At 51.0% G+C, this 18,136-nt stretch overlaps 2 protein-coding genes across 5 annotated transcripts in view; one reads left to right on the top strand and one right to left on the bottom strand.

The window, feature by feature from the left end:
- LOC100123314 (serine/threonine-protein kinase MARK2-like) overlaps positions 1–18,136 on the top strand; it is a 366,766-nt gene that overhangs the window by 23,792 nt on the left and 324,838 nt on the right. Inside the window, exon 2 of one of the 2 annotated variants that reach the window (XM_031928585.1) lies at positions 8–51. The exons of the other annotated variant lie outside the window; for it this stretch is intronic. The gene's annotated coding sequence lies outside the window, so the exon portion shown is untranslated. The remainder of the gene's footprint in view (positions 1–7; positions 52–18,136) is intronic. 2 annotated transcript variants of the gene reach the window in all.
- Positions 1–18,136, bottom strand: part of LOC100680401 — a 221,883-nt gene that overhangs the window by 167,603 nt on the left and 36,144 nt on the right. The window contains exon 2 of one of the 3 annotated variants that reach the window (XM_032599896.1): positions 11,245–11,346. The exons of the other annotated variants lie outside the window; for them this stretch is intronic. The gene's annotated coding sequence lies outside the window, so the exon portion shown is untranslated. The remainder of the gene's footprint in view (positions 1–11,244; positions 11,347–18,136) is intronic. 3 annotated transcript variants of the gene reach the window in all.

Raw genomic sequence — 18,136 nt, 5'->3', positions numbered from 1 at the left:
GCCGTAGATGTGACTGGACGTGCTTGAGAAGATTTATCGATCGCTCCAAGGGTAAGTTTTTCTTCCTTCGACTCCGTCGCTACATTACGGCGTCATTAGTTACCGATTCGATTCCGAGACATCGTTTTTATTTACTAAAACACATCGCGACGATCATGATCGCGAGATATTTCAGACCGATAGAAAATACACTCTCTCAGCCAAGTTTCGCGCGCGGACGTGATGAACACTGACAGGCTCGTTAAAGACCGGTAAGAACAAAAAATGCTTAATTTTTCAGTCAATCAACTTTTATTGCGAAAAAATGAATGAAGCAGTTTTCGCGCAACGCTTACGTAAGCTCCGCAATGCAAACCGTACGGCGATTTTCAATATTCCGCTGAAAAGATTTCGCGAATACATTATGTCAACAGAGGTGCATAAAGGCGAACACAATTAACATTGTTATTGATTGATTTGTCGGTCGCTATAAACGTCCACTAAATTCTCCGCTTTATCGATTTTCGAACGAACCGGCTAGCTGCTTATAAGTCACGTTTCGCTTTCCACGCGGCGTGTTCGTTGCTTGTAAAACTTTAATCGAATGTTTGTTCTCGAACGGTTAACAGCTCTTGTATAAGCCTCGGCGAAGATAGCATCGAGAATAGTTGCGGGCGACGAATCGAGCGTAATTATTTACGAGTCCCCCCCTGTCACCCTCGTTCGGTGCGCGTCGAATCGTACGCAGCCTACACTCGCGCGCTTTTTTCATCCTTCATTTTCCGCGTCGAAGGGCCCGAGAGAAATCCGAGCGACAATGTGCGCCGCTGGTAGCTACAGCGGAGGAAACTTATTTCACGCGTCATTTCGAGCCGCGCGAGAGACACCCATAAAGTGACAGAGCGTTATTCCTCGGCTATTGCTAACTATATCGCCTGTCATAACTATCCTCGCGCGAGCCCCACACTCCGCCTCTCTCGCGATGCAAGTCAGTCCGCAAATCAGCTTTTAAACGCGCTGCACCGGCTTTGCTGCGGTCGTGTTTTATTGGCATCCGTGACTCTGGATTTTCGCCGCGGCCGAGGGGACGACGAATGCTGCGCTCCTCTTTTTTTTTAAACTCGCGCGGGCTGTACTGTGACCGACGCGAGGTTTTGCGGTACGAATTTCGGGGCTTTCCGTGGGATATGCAGTACAGCCTGGCGTAATTGTCCAGATGATGACTTTCGTATTCGGCGATTCTCGCCGGTCGCGCCTTCGCATTTGCCAAAACAGGGCATATGGTCGGACGGCTTTTTAAAGATTCTCCCAGATTGATCGTCGCTGAATAAGCGGCAGATGCGAGATATACATTTTTTACTCGGCGCGCTATCCGTTACGCCGTTGACGAAGCAGTTTTTCCGGATTCGTGTAAAGCGCTCGGACCGCGCATACGCTTTCCCAGGGCCGAGGCATTCCTCGGGAGCAACGATTAAATCGAGTTCCGCCGGCGCGTTATGCGCGCCTTGAAGGAGAGCGTGCGATTCCGATAAGCTATCTGCCGACTCGCGACTCCGAGAAAGCGAGTAATTGCACGACGAAAAGTCTCTTACACGCGTGTGTACACAGCGCTTCGATAAGGGGATGAGAAAGTCGATTGCTCGTGCGAAATTGAACTTTCGCGTACATCACACCCGGCGCTTTTGATGGATCGCGCGAAAAAGGCACCTCGCGATTCGTCTTTCCCCCGATCATCCGAGGTATTATGCACATCCCCGTACTATACGAAGCTCGACGTCGCTTATCTCGATCTGGCAGGCAAACAGCGCGACGTCCGTCTCGCGGATCGGGCGCGTGTGCCTCGCGCTCGCCAAATAAAGCCGCGCTCGCGCGATGCACTTTTGCCGCACGCGAGTGTTGTCCCCGTTTAGAGATTAGATAAGGAGAACTAGAGTAGACTGTGTGTCGCTGTTGCTGCCGCTGCCGCTGCTGCCGGCGGAGAGAGCTTTATTTGCGGGCATAGAAATCGGCTTCTCCTGTTTCTTTGAAATTCGCAGCGCGGGCTTATCCGGTCGCTCGAAGGAGACCGCGTTGATTAATGCGGCTTCCGAATGCACGCCGCGGCGATAAGTCAGGAAATTCAATCGAACCGATTCGCGGCCCGTTGCGTGGATGCATGTAGAAAGTTGACAGCGCCAGCAGCGGGCCATACATATTGTCTTCTGTGCGCGTGCGGGATATTGTTGACTTATTTCCGTAGGTGTAAAATCGACTTCTCGGACTATTTGAAAAAATTGAATCCGACCGGTCCGGTCCGGTAAAATGAAATTGGATCCCGGTCTTTCGGGCGTGCGAAAACGAGAAAATCGAGTCAATGAGTAATTTATACAGGCGAGCAACATTAATTCTATTTGTACTAATGACATCATCCACCGCGTGACTAAGGCGAAAACATACGCACAAGTCAATGTTTAGCGAGTGCATGATACGCGCGTCATTAATCACTCGCTCTCTCTCTCTCTCTCTCTCTCTCTCTCTTTCTCTCTCTCTCTCTCTCTCTCTCTCTCTCTCTCGGCCCGTAACGATTTATTTGTACAAAGTGCACTAAAAATGAGCCACGGGCTCAAGTGGATAAATGCTCCGACGTGCTGTACGGCGGTTCTTTCGCTCGTAAGTCGAGGACGCGACTCGTCGTGTGTGCAGCCCATATAAAAATGAAATCGTACACAGGCTCGCTCGAGACATTACATCTTATTAGAGCCGCAATTACGCGGGGGGGGGGGGGGGGGGGGGGGAAACGAGCTGTCGACGTTACGGTAAAACAATCCAAGTGCAGTAACGCGAGTGTAAATAATTATCGAATGTGCGCGCGTTCACGAATTGCGAAAGATCGCGACGAGTTTTCTCGCTCGAAACATAAAAGCCGGCTTTCGTAACGGAAATCGCGCTGCTTCTCTAAAAGAAAAAAGCACACACACACCGGCAGGTTTACCTGCGAGAGAGAGAGAGAGAGAGAGAGAGGGGGGAGAAAAGCCTCGAGCGAGTGGTTTGAGAACCGCTGGAGGCAACAGACTCCCGTGCATACGTCACACAAGAGCAGCGCGGCCCAAGCTCGATGACCCAGGATTTCTTTTTATACTCTTCGGCTCTCCGCGCTCTCGTATATGCGCGCGCGTGTGCGTGTACTTGGGAGAGTTCATCGCATGCAGCGGGCGACGGTGCATCCGCGTCCTCGCCGTCGAATGACGCATGTGTGCGCGTGTATGTATATTCGTCGCGTAATCATTGTCTTAAGCGGACCTTGCGCGAACGACGAACCTGCCCGCGCTCGCGAGAGAGAAAGAGAGGAGGTCGAAATTTATATTCGCGCGCTGTGTGACTAAATCGTGGATGAGGAATAATTCTTCTTCCAGCGATTTTATTTTCGCTCGTTCCGCTGAATTTTCGCGCGCGCGCGCCCGCGCGAGGCGAGAGAGATAGGGCGAGCGGATTAACGAGTATAATACCCGGCTCCGCGACGCGCCGAAGACATTGACGGCCCGAGGATCGATCGATTAGCATAAATAAAGATATCCGCAGGATTGAAATAAAAATGAACTTCAAGCCTCGCGGGCGCGATAACGTCAACGTCTGTCGCGCGTATACGCCTGAGAGATAAAAGCCGTACGCGCTGAATGGCATCCGCTATAATCCCGCGCGCTCTTTTTTCTCTCCCTCTCAATATCGCGCCTGTGCACTGATGGAAAAAAGTTGGATTATCGCTTTGATTGGGCATCAGTGTAATTGCGGACTCTCCGTAACTCGCGTTTCGCTCGACGCGCGCTCCTCCGCGGCCTTGGGCGCGTAAAATAGAACACGATGAAAATGCTGTTTGCTTAATAATTCGAAATAATTCCGTGCGCTCGGTGCTTCGCAAGAGGTGCGATCGAGCATCGCTGAAAATAAGCGATTGAATTTCCTCGCTATATATCCGAGAGAATTAAGTCGCGGCTGAGATAAAGGCGCTCGCGATATCGACGATTTTGCAAAGTATCCCGGATACGCAGCCTCGCTTTGTTCCGCCGAGCAGCGGCGCGAAAACCGCAGGGGTTTCGCGTCGTCGTCCGCGTCGGTGCCGATCCAGGTCGTTATTCTTTCAATCGCGGCCTATCTCGCGCTCCGGCGAGCACATAAGCGACTGCGCGAACAGATATCTCGCGTGTGTAGTGTGTATGCTATAGGCGCACGCACTCGTCACGACGCCTAGTAGTTGTGCAACTATCGCCGCTCGAAAAGTTGTCATGACCGCGTGTGCGCGAGCGAGGGGGATGGATGTACTCTCCGCGCGACGCGGGTATATTAGCCGGGCTTATAATTTATGCGAAACGTGCAAGTCCGGGCGCTCTCGTTCTCAGCTCCGCGGCGCCCTGTGTGCGAGTGTATAAACATCGTAGCGGGTACATCGATGTTGACAGAGTTCGGCCCTGGGGCATGTCGTGCAACGCGAGAGCTCTACCACCGTCTAGAGGGAGAAAAATCGGCCGAGCTACAAATTGCACGCATGCGAGAACGCCACGGGGCGGACACGTTTCTTTCTGCGCGCGCGAGCTTTCGTGTCTCGAGTCGGCTATTGTGGCGTGTGTCTGTGTGTATGTGTGTGTGTGTAAGTCGCTCTCCTAACTTTCCTGATTGACGTTCCGTTGTTTTCGAGATATCTCGCGCGCCGGGGAGGAGATTTTTTAATTCGATACACCGATGCAAAAAGTATAATAGCAGGAGACTGCAACCTCTTGACGCGCCGGGTGTATGCAAAATAGACCGTGTAGCGATGCAGATACGGTCGGGGAGCCGTTTGTGTTTTTTCAAAAAGGACAGCCTCAGAGCTGCTGGAAAAAAGGTAAACGATGAATATTAAGGCGCATTACCGACGGTTTGTGCGGATGCGTTCCAAATTTAATTTTTATGCAGATCGCGCTGCTGTGTGTATTGGATAAGTCGAAAAGTTATATAAATGCTAAATTCTCGTGGCCATCGATAACGTTTATTTATATCCCGACGCCGAATAGGAAGTCGCGTTTTGACGGCGACATAAATTTCGATTGCACCTGATCTATTAATCAAAATCGTCCAATCTACATAATTTTAACATACCGCCTCTCCTCGCTCGCGCGTTACGTAAATATTTGTGTATTTGTATTTCGAAAGCTGGCCCAAAGAGTATCTTGGAAATTCACGTCCATCCAAATAATCGAATTCGCGCGATGCACGCTTCATTTACTCCACGTCCGCGCAGACGGCAAACTCGCGCGATTGCAGCAGAGAGCGGGAGGCGAGAAAGTCGAGAGTCACTTTGGAAACATTAGTCATATATCTCGCGCGGTCGCTCTCCGCGAGCGAGAGGGAGGAAAAATAATTCACGACGGTATAGCAGCTGAGGCGAGAAATAAAAATACGGCGCATATGTAGGAGTTGCAATAGTACGAGGCGGACAAAAGCCGCTGCAGAGTCGAGGTCGCAATAAATTCGAGCCTCGATTGTCTCTTTCCCTGCGCGCAGAAGGAGTTTATCCGAATCTTGCATCGCGGGATTCCTGCAGCGGGTATAGAGGCGCTCTGTTTCTGCGCTTCACCTGTGCAAATGTTTTCGATGACTACCCGGGCAAATATTTTCCATCTCGCGAGATTTCGCTGCGAAAAAGTGGGGAGCAAAAATTATTTCAAAACATTGCCCCGCGATCGAGAGCGACCTATAAATCAGATCAAGTTGACGGTCGACTAAATTTCTCGCGCACGCGAGGCGGCGTGGCTCGTCACAGCACGAGCATTCATTCATCTAGAGGCACTAAAAAGCCGAGGACACTTTTTTCCCTGCCGACCTTGTTAGCTTTTTACTCGAGCGCCTCCGGACGGAGAAAAATGATGCGATTCTCGACTGCGAGTATCTGCTGCACTCCTCCGAATTGAATTCGTTACGCAATGCGCTAATTGCGGCGATTCGGCGAATCAACGCCCGCGCGGGAGATTTATCAAGGCGCATCGGTCTCTCGCGTGCGCATATTTTCGTGGGAAAAAAAGTCGGAGAAATTTGTCGCCGAGCCAAAAACCGAAAGTGAACGTCCTGAGAACTGCGCGCCGCGCCAGCCGCCTAAAAATATCGGTGTGTAACGGCGAGTAGTCGATGCCAGTTTTATGCGCGCAAACGAGCGAGCGAGCGAGCGAGCGGTTTACACTCTTTGATTTTTATCGACTTCTTAGCGAGCTCCATTGAATTTTTACTTCCGCTTGCGGTTTACTGCCGCTCGACCGCTAGACAAACTTTGAGCGCGCGTTAGTCGGTTCTCGAAAAATTGACGTGCGAGAGAGATGTCGATAACCTCGCGCGCCTTGACACCCACGTCCGCGGCTCGAATGCATAAGTTCGGAGAAACCGGCGTGATTCCAGCGATGCCCGAGCTAATATATCGCCCGAGGCGAAATTTATCAGGCCTCCTCCGGTCCTCCCACTCCGAGCGAATAAAATTCAAAACTCTGAAAAACGAGCGCTCGCTTTGACGGATCGCCCGAGAACGTCCCAATCAATGAATCTCCTCTCCATATTCCGGTCGCGTGCGCCGCCAGCAAGGCTAATATACGGGGAAGCGTCGCTCGCGCGTCCGTCCGCTTTCCAGGTGAATGTATTTCGGAAGCTCGGGCGTTTTCGCTCGCGCGGAGCCGACACGACACACACATACTTACGCCGAGAGGAGGGAGAGCTACTTGAGTGGAAAAACGCGGGAAAGAGAAAGACAAGGCACGTCCGGCGCGTTGACCAGTCGCTCGTGACCTTCCGCCGTGAAAAATAAGGATCGACGAGGGCTTCGACCCTCTTCTCTCTCTCCTTCCACCTTCTCCCTCCTTCGCCGCCTCCGCCGACGCGGCTCTCCCACCTCCGCACCTCTCGTTGCATGTCGCGCCTCATTTCTCGAAAATGTATTATTGAACGGTATTTTCCTTAATCTGTTTTCGCTCATAAAAATAAAAAATGCGTCATTTCGAGGCTCGTTACTTGTGACAAAAGGCCGTTTACTCCTTTCAAACGAACGAGCGAGATTTCTTTTTCGCTCTCGCAGCTCCTCCTCTTCTTCTTGTTTTTCGCGGGCAGCCGCAGGTTACGCGCTTATTGACGACCGGCGAGGCAGCCGATGCGCCGCGGTGTTTTTGTTTTTTTCGAAAAGCAGCGATAATGAAAATGTCACTCGGCCTGAATCACTCTCGCAACATCGCGGTGCGTGATATTGAAATGTACCTCGCCGTTATTAATCATGGTAAAAATAATATCAGCCCCGGCTACCGGTTAAATCGCTGTTATTTTTGCAAGCTTCGATCCTCTTCGCGGAAAGTTTATATCTTATTTGCTCTCTCGCTCGATCTGCGCACTTCTGCCCGCCGCTTATTTTTTCAGTCCCAAAACGAAATTCCTCGAGGAAAATCGGCCGAAGAAAGCTGGAAAGAAATCGACGAGAATAAACTCGCTCAAGGCCGGCGATAAGGCCGAAAAGCGCTCGACGCGATAAAGCGCGCAAGTCAGAAAGAGAGTCTCCTCGTAAACCGTATTTATACGGAGGCGCGTCCTCGAAAAATATGCTAATGACCGCGTAAAAATCCCTCGGCGCTGACAATGCTATCGCTGAAGGCTGGTTAGGATAGGTCAACAGCCACTTTAGCGCGGGAGAGCTGCGCCCGCACGCATAAACGCGCGACGATTTTTCGCGAGAGCAATATAAATACGCGCATACGCACGCAGCTGCCGTTTCGACATGCCCCGCGTTCTCCTTCTTTTCTGCCGCGTGGAAACGACGGAAGAAAACGCGAAAAATACTGCAGTTCGACGCTCCTACACCTGCTGCCGCTGCGCTGCAGCTTTTGTTGGCCTCCGCTAAATACGCCACGAGTTCGCGCGCGTTTGTACAATTGACGAGTTCGAGCTTGTTTTTTCTATTCCGAAATAGCGATTAGTCATTCGATTTTAATCTGTCGACGTGACTTCGTTTTCTAAAATATTATTGAAGATCGGCCTGGAGCTGAGAAATTTGAAATTTATTTCATCAACACGAGTATTAATCACGCGTATTTCATTGGAATAATAATTCAGTCGGATTGAACATTTTTATCGGCGGGCCACGCACTGTAGTACGAGCGCGCTTCATAAAGATGGGCTATTTCAGTCTGACTAACGCGCGCAGATAACAAGGAAGTTACGAGCGATGACAGTTGAAATTGGCGATCCGTTTCAATGATCGATCGTCCGCGGAGGTTTTATGAATCCGAAACGCAAGTTCGATATCGACGTTTCAAGCGCATTTTCGAGCCCGCTAATTGACTGATTTCTCTCGGTCTCTCGAGTTGTCGTCTAATATTTGCGCGTTGTTTTTAAACGAAAAAAGCGAGTTCGGGGAATCAGCGCGCGGCCGTTCTGTCACAACAAAGCGGCAGCACGGCCATGATTGATGGCGAATATTAGAAGCTCGCTTTGAAGCGAATTTTCGTTTCGGCGAACGGCGGTCTTTTTCCGCGCGCGAGAAAGAAAATCTCGCCGTTGGCGCGCGAGCGCGAGATCAGTCGTATCACTGCGGGCATTACGTCAGATGTTTGACTCTCGCTTCGATTTCAAGTTTACTCTCGCAAGTCGCGCGTCTATGTAATTTTTTCAGTTCGCTGACTCGAGAGCCGGCGCGGTGATTGTCCCCCATTGAATAACAACGACTCGCGAGATTTCGCAAGAGCTGCGGAGGTGAATATCCTCGCGCGAGCGAGAGAGAGAGAGAGAGAGAATGCGTTATAGGGTATAATCGCAAGGTGTCACCACTTTGTACGGTCGCGCGCGCGAGCTAACTTTTGAACTGCACTAAAGATGGAGAATTAATGACGTCTGAACTCGAGATATATGTTGATATCAAAGTTGCCAAGTTGTCGGCAAACTTGAAATATCGGCGTGCGGTAGCGGCGAACTTCGCGAATAGTTATACGCGCGCGGAGTGGCAAAATTTTCCAAGCGGCTGGAACGATCTCGCAGCCAAGGCTGATGACTTTCCGCGTCGTTCGAATTTTCGAAAACGAACGAATCGAAAAATCCCCACCGAGGCGCGATCGAGCGCGTGGAAACACCGATTTGGTCAATTAACCCGAGCGCAAATCAAATTAATCGCGACGCACAGGCCGAGCATCGACGCTTCTATATTTAACGTCGCTCGTACGTGCGCACGCATGAAAATCGCTCGAGCGACCGAGCGCTATAAGGTCATTGACTGAGCGAGCGCAGCATCCAACACTTCATAAATCTCCGCTGCGCTCGGAGAGAGCAGCCGCGAGAGAGAGAGATACTCGGCCGAAACTAGCCTCTAATCTCCGCGCGTACAGCGAGAGAGGCCGATGCACTCGGAAGGCGATATTCGGCGCAAAAAGAGCGCGGAAGGTCGTTTCGAAAGACCGGGGTGTTTAACTGATAAAACTCGCTCTCGCTCTCTCTCTCTCTCTCTCTCTCTCTCACGCGCGCGCGCGGCTTGTGCAACGATCGTATAACAGCTGCAGTGTCTGCGCACGCTCCAACTGCCGCGCGATAAAGCCAGCTCTGCGGCGTCTATCAATATTACTCAGGTTTTACTCGCGCGCTGCATAAAATTCGCCTTGTTTATTATGTAAAGCGCGCGTCGGAGTGCGAGAGGAATTGGCCGATCGCCTCGCTTCGTGTGTTTACTTCTGCTTTATCGCGCTCCGGCCGCTTTTTTCTCGCGTTATGAAATTTGCTAATTGTGCGCGCGCAGTTTGCCGCACAGTAGTAAAATTAGAGAATAACGATATCCCGCGAGCGTTTACTCGCCGATTTCGATGCAGATGATAAAGCTGACAGCTCCGGATAAGCGCCGAACATATTAAATGGATTATTCATGTTCCCGCAGATTAAGGAGTAAATATAGATTCGTCAATTATCCTTATCTGTCCGCGTCCGTACGTGGCTAATTAAATAGCTTCGGACGCCTTCTATTTCACTCAGCCGCGGCCCGTGTGTGAATTCGTTAACCGCCAGCGAGAGTATAAATAATAATCGAGAGAGAGAGAGAGAGAGAGAGGGTCGTGAAATACGCGCGCGTAAAACCGGCGATTTTTCCGCCAAAAAGCTCTCGGGACCTCGAGCGAGAGGTTAAAATATACATAGGCTCTCGGCGCGGCGTTAACCCTTCAACACTGTAAAACGGATTCCCCTCTCACGCAGGTAAGGCCAATAGACACAGTCGGACGGCAGCAGTCTTAAAGTTTCAGCGGTCAAATAATTTTGCGCGGCACGCGGTGAAGAATAGGCAAATAATTTCCGTTCCTAGCGCGTGAAAGCGCGCAGTCGGCAGTATTTCGCCTCCTCCCCTTGGCGCGAGTGTGTATACAACTGCGTACGTATAAGCGCGGCCATCCGCAGTGGCAAGAATGCAACAACAGGCCAAAGTTTAGCGCGAGCGCTGATTGACTGGCCATATTCTTGCTCTCGTTGGGCTTCTCAACGGTGGTAGCCGTAAAGCAAAACGCTCTCTAGTCTCACGGCTGGCTTATAGGTGGCGCATAGCCGCTTTTCTTTGCTCCCCTCATCGATATCTTCGCGCCGAGCGTTGATATAGAGGTGTGCCACTGCCGAACTACCTTGTCAGGCCTGCTCCGTTTGGACGGCTCATGCTATAACTGCTATGTAGAGAATAATCATCTGGTGCATTTTTAGAAACTTTGTTAATAATTTACCATTCAGAATTGAAAGAAAGTTCATAAATCCGATGCAGAGACGCAGGGCGATGAGAAGTATCTCGCTTTATTAGCCCAGAACCAACTCAATCTCGCGCTGAAATAAATCAAGGCGTCAGAAGCTCTGGCAGCAGTACTAGGACTACCTCTTACACGCAGGACGAAACAAGGCTCGCATAAACGCAGGCATCTCCTGATTCACGACCCGGACGTGGTCCAGTGCGTGCTCCATTGTGCAACGGCGTAAAACTCGCTGACGCTGCGTGCACGGATGTAATGCAGTTCCAGCTCGCGAAATGAGCGATCGTGCGGCTCGCGCGATGACAGGCTAATGGCTCGCTCTCGTAAAACAGCGTAATGGTCTTTTTATAGGCTGACCTTTGCCGTATCGAAAAGAAACGAATTTCAAGCTGAATTATGGATCGGACGAGTCGGCCGTTGCTGCGCTTTACGAGCAAAGAGAATACTGCCAGGCACGCAGATGTATCTTTAAAATTCGAGTCGGGAGTATTTGCTGAAAAATTGAAAAAAAAATCTTTAACCTTACCGTTTTCCCCTCGGTGTATCGATACGCTCTTTCGACATTCTCCCCCTCGACTCGATATTATCAAGATTCTTTCATTGTCTCGCGAAATACGGCCGATGCCAGCTGAAAAAAAAAATAACAGTCGCGGTTATAATTAAATATCGTACGTTGCGCCAACGGCGGCGAAATATTGCTCGTCGATTGAACAAACATTCAATTTAATATGCCACCTTTCGAGCTAAAACAATGGGCGCCTTTCGCAGAAGCTCTGCAGCCACATGCGCTACCTCTAGCTCCTTCCATTATGTAAGCGAGATCTTTGCTGAATTGCCGCGAATATTGCAATTATAATTCATCGTGCGGGAGCCGATTGTCACGTGATCGCGCATGTACACAGACACGTACACGCGAGCGTCGGCGCGACATTTGCATTCGGCGCGAATATGAGTCCGCGAAAACTCTCGCGGTGGGCTCATGAATAAATGCTGATTCCGCGCCATAATTAAATCGAGCGGGGAGTCGTTCTCCTTAAAAATTATACGGATTTCGCGCGAGCGACAGAGGAATGAATATCGCACAATACATAAATCTTCGTACAATGTGTCTGCTGATTTAAATCCCGCGCCCGCCCGCGCCTGGATGCTGCATGGGAACAAACGAGAGCAAATTGTATGAAAATCGACTCGACTCGAAATTTGAATTTCTCCAAACGGATGGCGGCGAGAAATTTTCTCTGTACACGCTTATGATTACCGCGCGGAATAAAATTAGCGCGAAACGACTCGCATCGATAAAGGCTGCAGCGAAGCGCAGGCAGAGGAGGAAAAAGACGAGCGGCTGCAGCACACTCGAAGAAGAAACACCATAAAGCTGCTTAAGTGGCACTTGGCGCGCGAGGCAGAAGCTCCGGACTTCCGTAATTTGTTTAGACGCGCCGCGGGACTGACGTCTCAATAAAATTATTAACGTTCGCAGCTATCCGCGTCCCGCAAAGGGACGTCCTCGCGAAATTGGGTGATTAAATCGAGAGCCGCGGGGCGCATACACGTACAGGTGTAATCGTCGAACCCCCGGTTTTGATCCAGTCCATCCGTAAATTCCGCGAGTTTACGAGTCGTAAAGGGCGGCGATTACAGTGGAAGGAAAAAATGAGCGCGCTGCAAGTTTCGAGTGGCCTCTCGCTGAAAAAATTATCGATACACCTCTCTTCTTTCTCTCGCAGTTACTTTCTACAAATTAACGAACTTTTATTCGAGCTCGTTCGGGAAACTTTGCCGGGGCAAAATAATTAATTACTGGACATAAGAATGATCGCTCGAGCCAAGTTCTCGAGCGAGAGGCCGCGCGCGTTTAGTCGCTCATTACTTAATGTTTTAATTTACCGGCCAGTTTTTTCAGCGCGCGCCTGTATATTTTACGCGCCGCTTGCCTCGCTTTTAATTCGTCAGAAGCTCGCTCGAGCAAAGTTTTCCCGCGCCGCGAGAAAAGCATCGCCGAAGCGAACAACACGGCGCGCCGCGATACTCGCGGGTGAAAGTTCGTGGAAATCCTTCGCGGTTTTCGCAACCAAGCGCGGGCTTCTCCGAAAGCGAAATACAATAAACAAAAACTTATTGAAGCCGGCAATCTCATCGGCGCATCTGAGATATCCAGCCTCGTCGGTGGCGTTTGGAAAAAAACGAACGTTCGCACGTGTACGAAGATCGAGCTGAACTTTGAACGGCACCACTCGCGCCTCTAATCTAATCGAAGTGTGGGTGTTTTTCTCTCTCGCTCTCTCGCGCGTGTCGCAACGGTCCAACTAGTTTCCCGCTGAAAAATCGCGTCTCTTAGTCACACACACGCGCGCGCGCATGCGGCTTGCGAAAGCCATGCGCTATAGACGTGTACGTACAGCTTCTCGGCGTCCTGCATGAGCGAGCCCAAGTCCGGGGCCTTTGCATGTGTGACCCACTTACCTAGCCGATTAAGAGCCGAGGCTGCGCGAGTCTCGAATATTTGTCGTCGCTGCGTACTGCATAGTCCTCGCCGTCGTGATCTCGCGCCGATGAGCCAACTCGAGGGCCATTCGTTGCATGCGCGCTCGCAGTACGGAGAGACAGGAGTGTACTCCGAGCGTCGGATTTACAAGTTTGGCTTCTTTTCCAGCCGTTGCGCAGTTTGGAGAAAAATTCGCGAGTGTATTCTTTATTTACGAGCGTTCCGTTTTAGGCTTTTCGATGGTCAGAGCCGCGTGTATCTTGACGTTGGTCAACAGCGAGCAACTGGTCTCCGGGGAGCTGATCGATTGGCAATAAGATTGATTGATCGTCCGTCGGTGTAGCGCCGGCGTAAGCCCGTGCTCGGACAAGCTCGATGTCCAATAATAATACACATTGTCCGTTTCGTAAATAATGAATATCTCCACTGCACCTTGCATTATTCAGCTTGTTTTTTCAATTAAAGCAGTTGTGACGATCAGTTCATCGCTCCTCGCGCGCGCGAGTTTCGGCTCTCCAGCGTCGATTGGACGCGCAACAAGAAGGCAATGTAAACAGGCCGATAGCGCTAATTTATAGCGAGCGCAGCCTCTCCCTGCAATCGACGTAACGACGCATTATGTACGTGCGCGCATTATGGCCGCAGTGAGAGAGAGAGAGAGAGAGAGAGAGAGAGACCGGCCCGAGCGAGTTTCGCGCGCGCGACGAACTAATCATTTTCTCGCCGCGGCGCAATTTAATCGGGATTTCCACTCTAATAAAGAGCTTGTAAATCACTCTTTTGAAATCGACGACAGCGCGCTATGCGGGGGCAGAGCCCCTTTGTTATCGCGTTATTCGCTGCCCCCCGCGAGAGCACGCGTATGCGCGGGGGCTTTCGCAATGCGCGAAATAGACAAGTGAGAAGCGGTTTATGGAGGTTAAGGTGCACCACTTTTCGCTGCGCTGGATAAAACTGGTCACGCGCGCGCTCCTGCCGCAGTTGTGTATGAGCTATGGAGCTACTGTTGACTTTCGAGAACGATCCTTTTTAATTACGACGAATGAGTTAATTACAATAAAATATCGCTATTTTGCAAGCCGATCGCGCGCGAGCCGGCTGTTTATTCGCATAGGATAACGCGTGTGCGTATACGCGGCTTTCGCAAGAGCGATAAATACGTATCGCGAATTTTGTAAGCGAGCGCGCAGGGTCCTTACGACCTCGAAAACCAACGGCTCGGTTTATTCGTTGCGTTTAATGTCAATATCAGCCCGTTTCGTAAATCATACGGCCGATTGCGCGTTGTTGCAAAGAGCCGATAAACTAATGGAACGTTAATTTTGCGAAAACCGGCGCTGCAGCTGTGTGTACCGCGCGTGTACGTACGTGCGCAACCTGCAGCAGGTGCAACAGGTGCAGAGAAGGAGAGAGAGAGAGAGAGAGAGAGAGGACCGAAGGGTTCCGAGACGGCGGCGCGTGCTAATTTAATAGGTCGCCGAAAGTGCTTTTTCACTCGGTCGTGTGCAGTTAACGAGATCGCGGGCCGCCGTCCCTTATTACGCGCTTTCTGCGGTTGTCGTGAATATTCTAAGGTTCTCGGGTTATCGATTTCCGTTTTCCGGCTGTTGCTGTGTCTGGGACATTCCATGAGAACAAATCAGCGCTCGACAATAAAACGAGGCAATGATTAATACGGAAAAAGCGGCTTCAAGGTCTGGCGAACTCTCTGCAAACACCGAAAAATTCGCAATCACCGCCGTAAAAGCCTCGTCGAGAGAGAGAGAGAGAGAGAGAGAGAGAGCTACCGCCGCGTCGCGTAAAAAGGCTAGAGAAAGCGAAGGTGCAGCAGTAGCAGCAGCAGCGGAGGTGTTTGAGGTCCGGCGAATTACTCTAAAAGCCTCGGTTAAATTGGTACTTACATATCTCTTGTTCGCGCTGGCACATTTTTGGCAGCGCAGCCAGCCCTCGCTCTTTTCGAGTCCGCGGCGCGCTGCTCCTTTTGCGAAGACGTATTTAGTCCAAGAGCGCGAGCTTTTCCGATAACAGCCGGCGCGGCGGGGCCGCTTCTGCGAACTCGTCGCGCGCCGCCGAGCGACGACCAAAACAAACCCTCTCGCCGCGCGACTTTCCTCCCACACACCGCCCCCGAGACGCCGCAATTTGCTCTGCGATTTTTCTCCGCGAGGATCGCCGGGGAATTTATTCGCTCGCGGCGCAGAGGCTTTGGAAGTTTCGCGCGCTTATAGCGGATTTAAACTCACGGACGCGCGAGCTTGCGTCTTGTTTGTTGTGCGTGCCTCGCTCTCGAGGATTCGCTCCGGCTAATCCGGTTTTTATTGCTTCTCACTTGTAAAAATTGAGTTTACACGGGACGCGGTTATTTGTGGACTGTCGCGCGTCTGCGGAGCACTCGGCTATATCTCGAGAGGAAAATCCTAGCCGCGCCGTGTTTACAAGTAGAAACATCCGGCTCACTCGGGCGCGATTGAAACTCGCGCATTTTATGAATCATTTAGCTGATTCATATAACGAGAGAGTTATTATTTTCACGCGCGATGACTCTCCTTTCGAAAGCCGCGTTAAGCTCCCGATCGTCGTCGATACATTGTACAATTGAATATGAAGAGGTCGAAAAACGGCGTAATAAACGAACGACAAATTTCCAGCGGCGGCGTTTATCGCGGTAATTGAATTAGTGCGGCTTGCGCTCGCCGATTAGCATAATTCTAATTATTACATCTTTCGCAATTTCGAAATTAATTTTTTCCCGGCGTCCAAAGCGGAATCATCATCATCATCATCAAGCAGCGTGCATAAATCTGCATGAATTCAGTTCTGAGGCAGCGCCTTTAGCGCAGCGCTTAAACGCCGGCGTATCGCATATCCAAGCCCGCTACTTATAATTTTCGCGAGCACTGCGAATATAAATATATTGCATAAATATTCAATGAAATGCAGCTCTCGCGCGGCGCGCGGTATACATAAATTGACCGCTCGCGCGACGAATGTCCTCGGGTATCTCTCCCTCTCCCTCAGCCGCGTATAAATATATACACAGTGCACACAGACATAGGTGCGCATAATGCACTCGCGGAAGACGGCTCGGAATCGCGGCTCGCATCTAAACGCACTTGCACCCACGCGCGCATGCGCATATACGCGATACACATAGTTTTGCGATGCAGAAACGCGTACGTGTGTGTGTGTGTGTGTGTATAGCGCTGGTGAGTGGCCTCCTCATTAGGCGTCAACAATGGCATAACAAATCATCGAGATTACCATCTCATCTCTCTGCCTTCCCGCGAGCAGCCTGGCGACCCGGCTCGGAGTGAGCAGAGAAAGGGAGGGGGGCAGGGAGGCTGAGTGATGCGTTTATAATCATTTTGAATCGCATTTTTATCTATCTCTCTCTCGTTAATTCCGCTGTTGAACATCGATCTCCCCCTCCCGATTCGCCTCGTCCCGAATTGCATGAAAAGTGCGCGACGAGTCCCGTTCGCTAATTAGGCGAAAATCGAGCCGCGAGATGAACGGACGGTTGAATTATCGCCGAAATGAATTCGGCCGATTCGCGGTGCTGATTACGCGCGGGCGACAAATCAAATCCGCCACAACGAGATCATTCTTGTACAGTGCGCGATTCCGTTAATCAAGCGCAGCGAATCTCGCGAGCAGCTCCGCATTATAGTGCGCGCATGTGTGCATACTGCGCGGAGGAGGGAGAGATCCGCGCGCTGAAAGAAGTGTTCTCGCCGGACCGGTCCGACGGGAATATACACACTTCCAGTCTCTCTCTCGCTCGCTCGAGCTGCAGCTTTTCGCAATGCGCAAAGTGAGTCTCTACGGCAATAATTTCAGCGTTTGCTGAGGCGCCGTGCGCGCTATTCTGCCGGGCTTATAGATACGTTGCGTTTCGACGTTATTAATTTCAATTACGACGTCGACCTGGGGAATCGGAAACGGAGCCACAGCCGCGGCGAAAAAGCACGGACGAGTGCTGGCGCGTGTAATTAAACCGTTCATCCAGGGCCAAGTGGGAGGCATTAAAATTTTATCCCTCGCCGTGCGAGTAACGAGATACTCGGATACTCGCGTCGTTGGGAGGCCAAAAGAACAACGAGGATATTGATCGGAAATCGAAGACGAAATTTTATTACTACTCGTCTTTTCCGCGCGCGGTGCGAATCATCTCGCGCGCAGGAATGTAGCCGGCGCGAGAGAAAATGCGATGGAGAAAATTGAGTGCCAGCGAGCGCCGAGATGAAATGTGATGATGGGATGAAACAACAGAATGCGCAGCTCGCGATAATTCAGCGCTGCACTTAAAATTTCACTTAAGAGCCGATTTCAACGGCTGATTGAACTGGGCTTGATTTTAGATTCGCTTCAGTTGCGCCGAGCTTGTTTATATCCTCGCGCACGGCGCTATAATCTTAATTAAGTGACTATGCAAAATAGTTTCGAGTTATGGGTCGCGCTGCATTATACGAGCTGCCGCAGCCGACGCGAGCGGTATATTGTAGGTGAAGGTCTCGCAGCGGCGCGGTATAAACAATAATTTCGAAAAGCAAATACCACTAAGTGAGGACGGCGCGCGGTTTACGGGCTGTATCGAATAAATATGATCGGCTCGTGTATCGCGCGCCATAACGAGATCGCCCCACTGAACTTGTTCTTTTACTCGGGCCGAAGTGGCTTCTTTTTTTCCAGCTGCGCAGCGGAGCTGACGACTCGATGAAAATCCGGCGTCGATTATGCTAATTAATCGGCTGCTAATCGGTCTACAGCCGCGGCGCCGTGCGTGGCTGGAACTTGTTTAGGATCGGGTTTATAATTCCGCTCCATATTTTCAAGGCTAGTGTTCCCGGTTTCTCGGCTCCGCGCGCAGCGCTCTATGCGTCAATGCCAGAATTCAGCGACAGTTCAACCGGTTTCGCAACGCGCGCGTGTC

This window comes from Nasonia vitripennis, chromosome 4 (assembly GCF_009193385.2).
Source record: "Nasonia vitripennis strain AsymCx chromosome 4, Nvit_psr_1.1, whole genome shotgun sequence".
Taxonomy (NCBI): Eukaryota; Metazoa; Arthropoda; class Insecta; order Hymenoptera; family Pteromalidae; genus Nasonia; species Nasonia vitripennis.
Note: the sequence above shows the minus strand (reverse complement) of the source record. Positions and strands in the feature narration are given on the sequence as shown.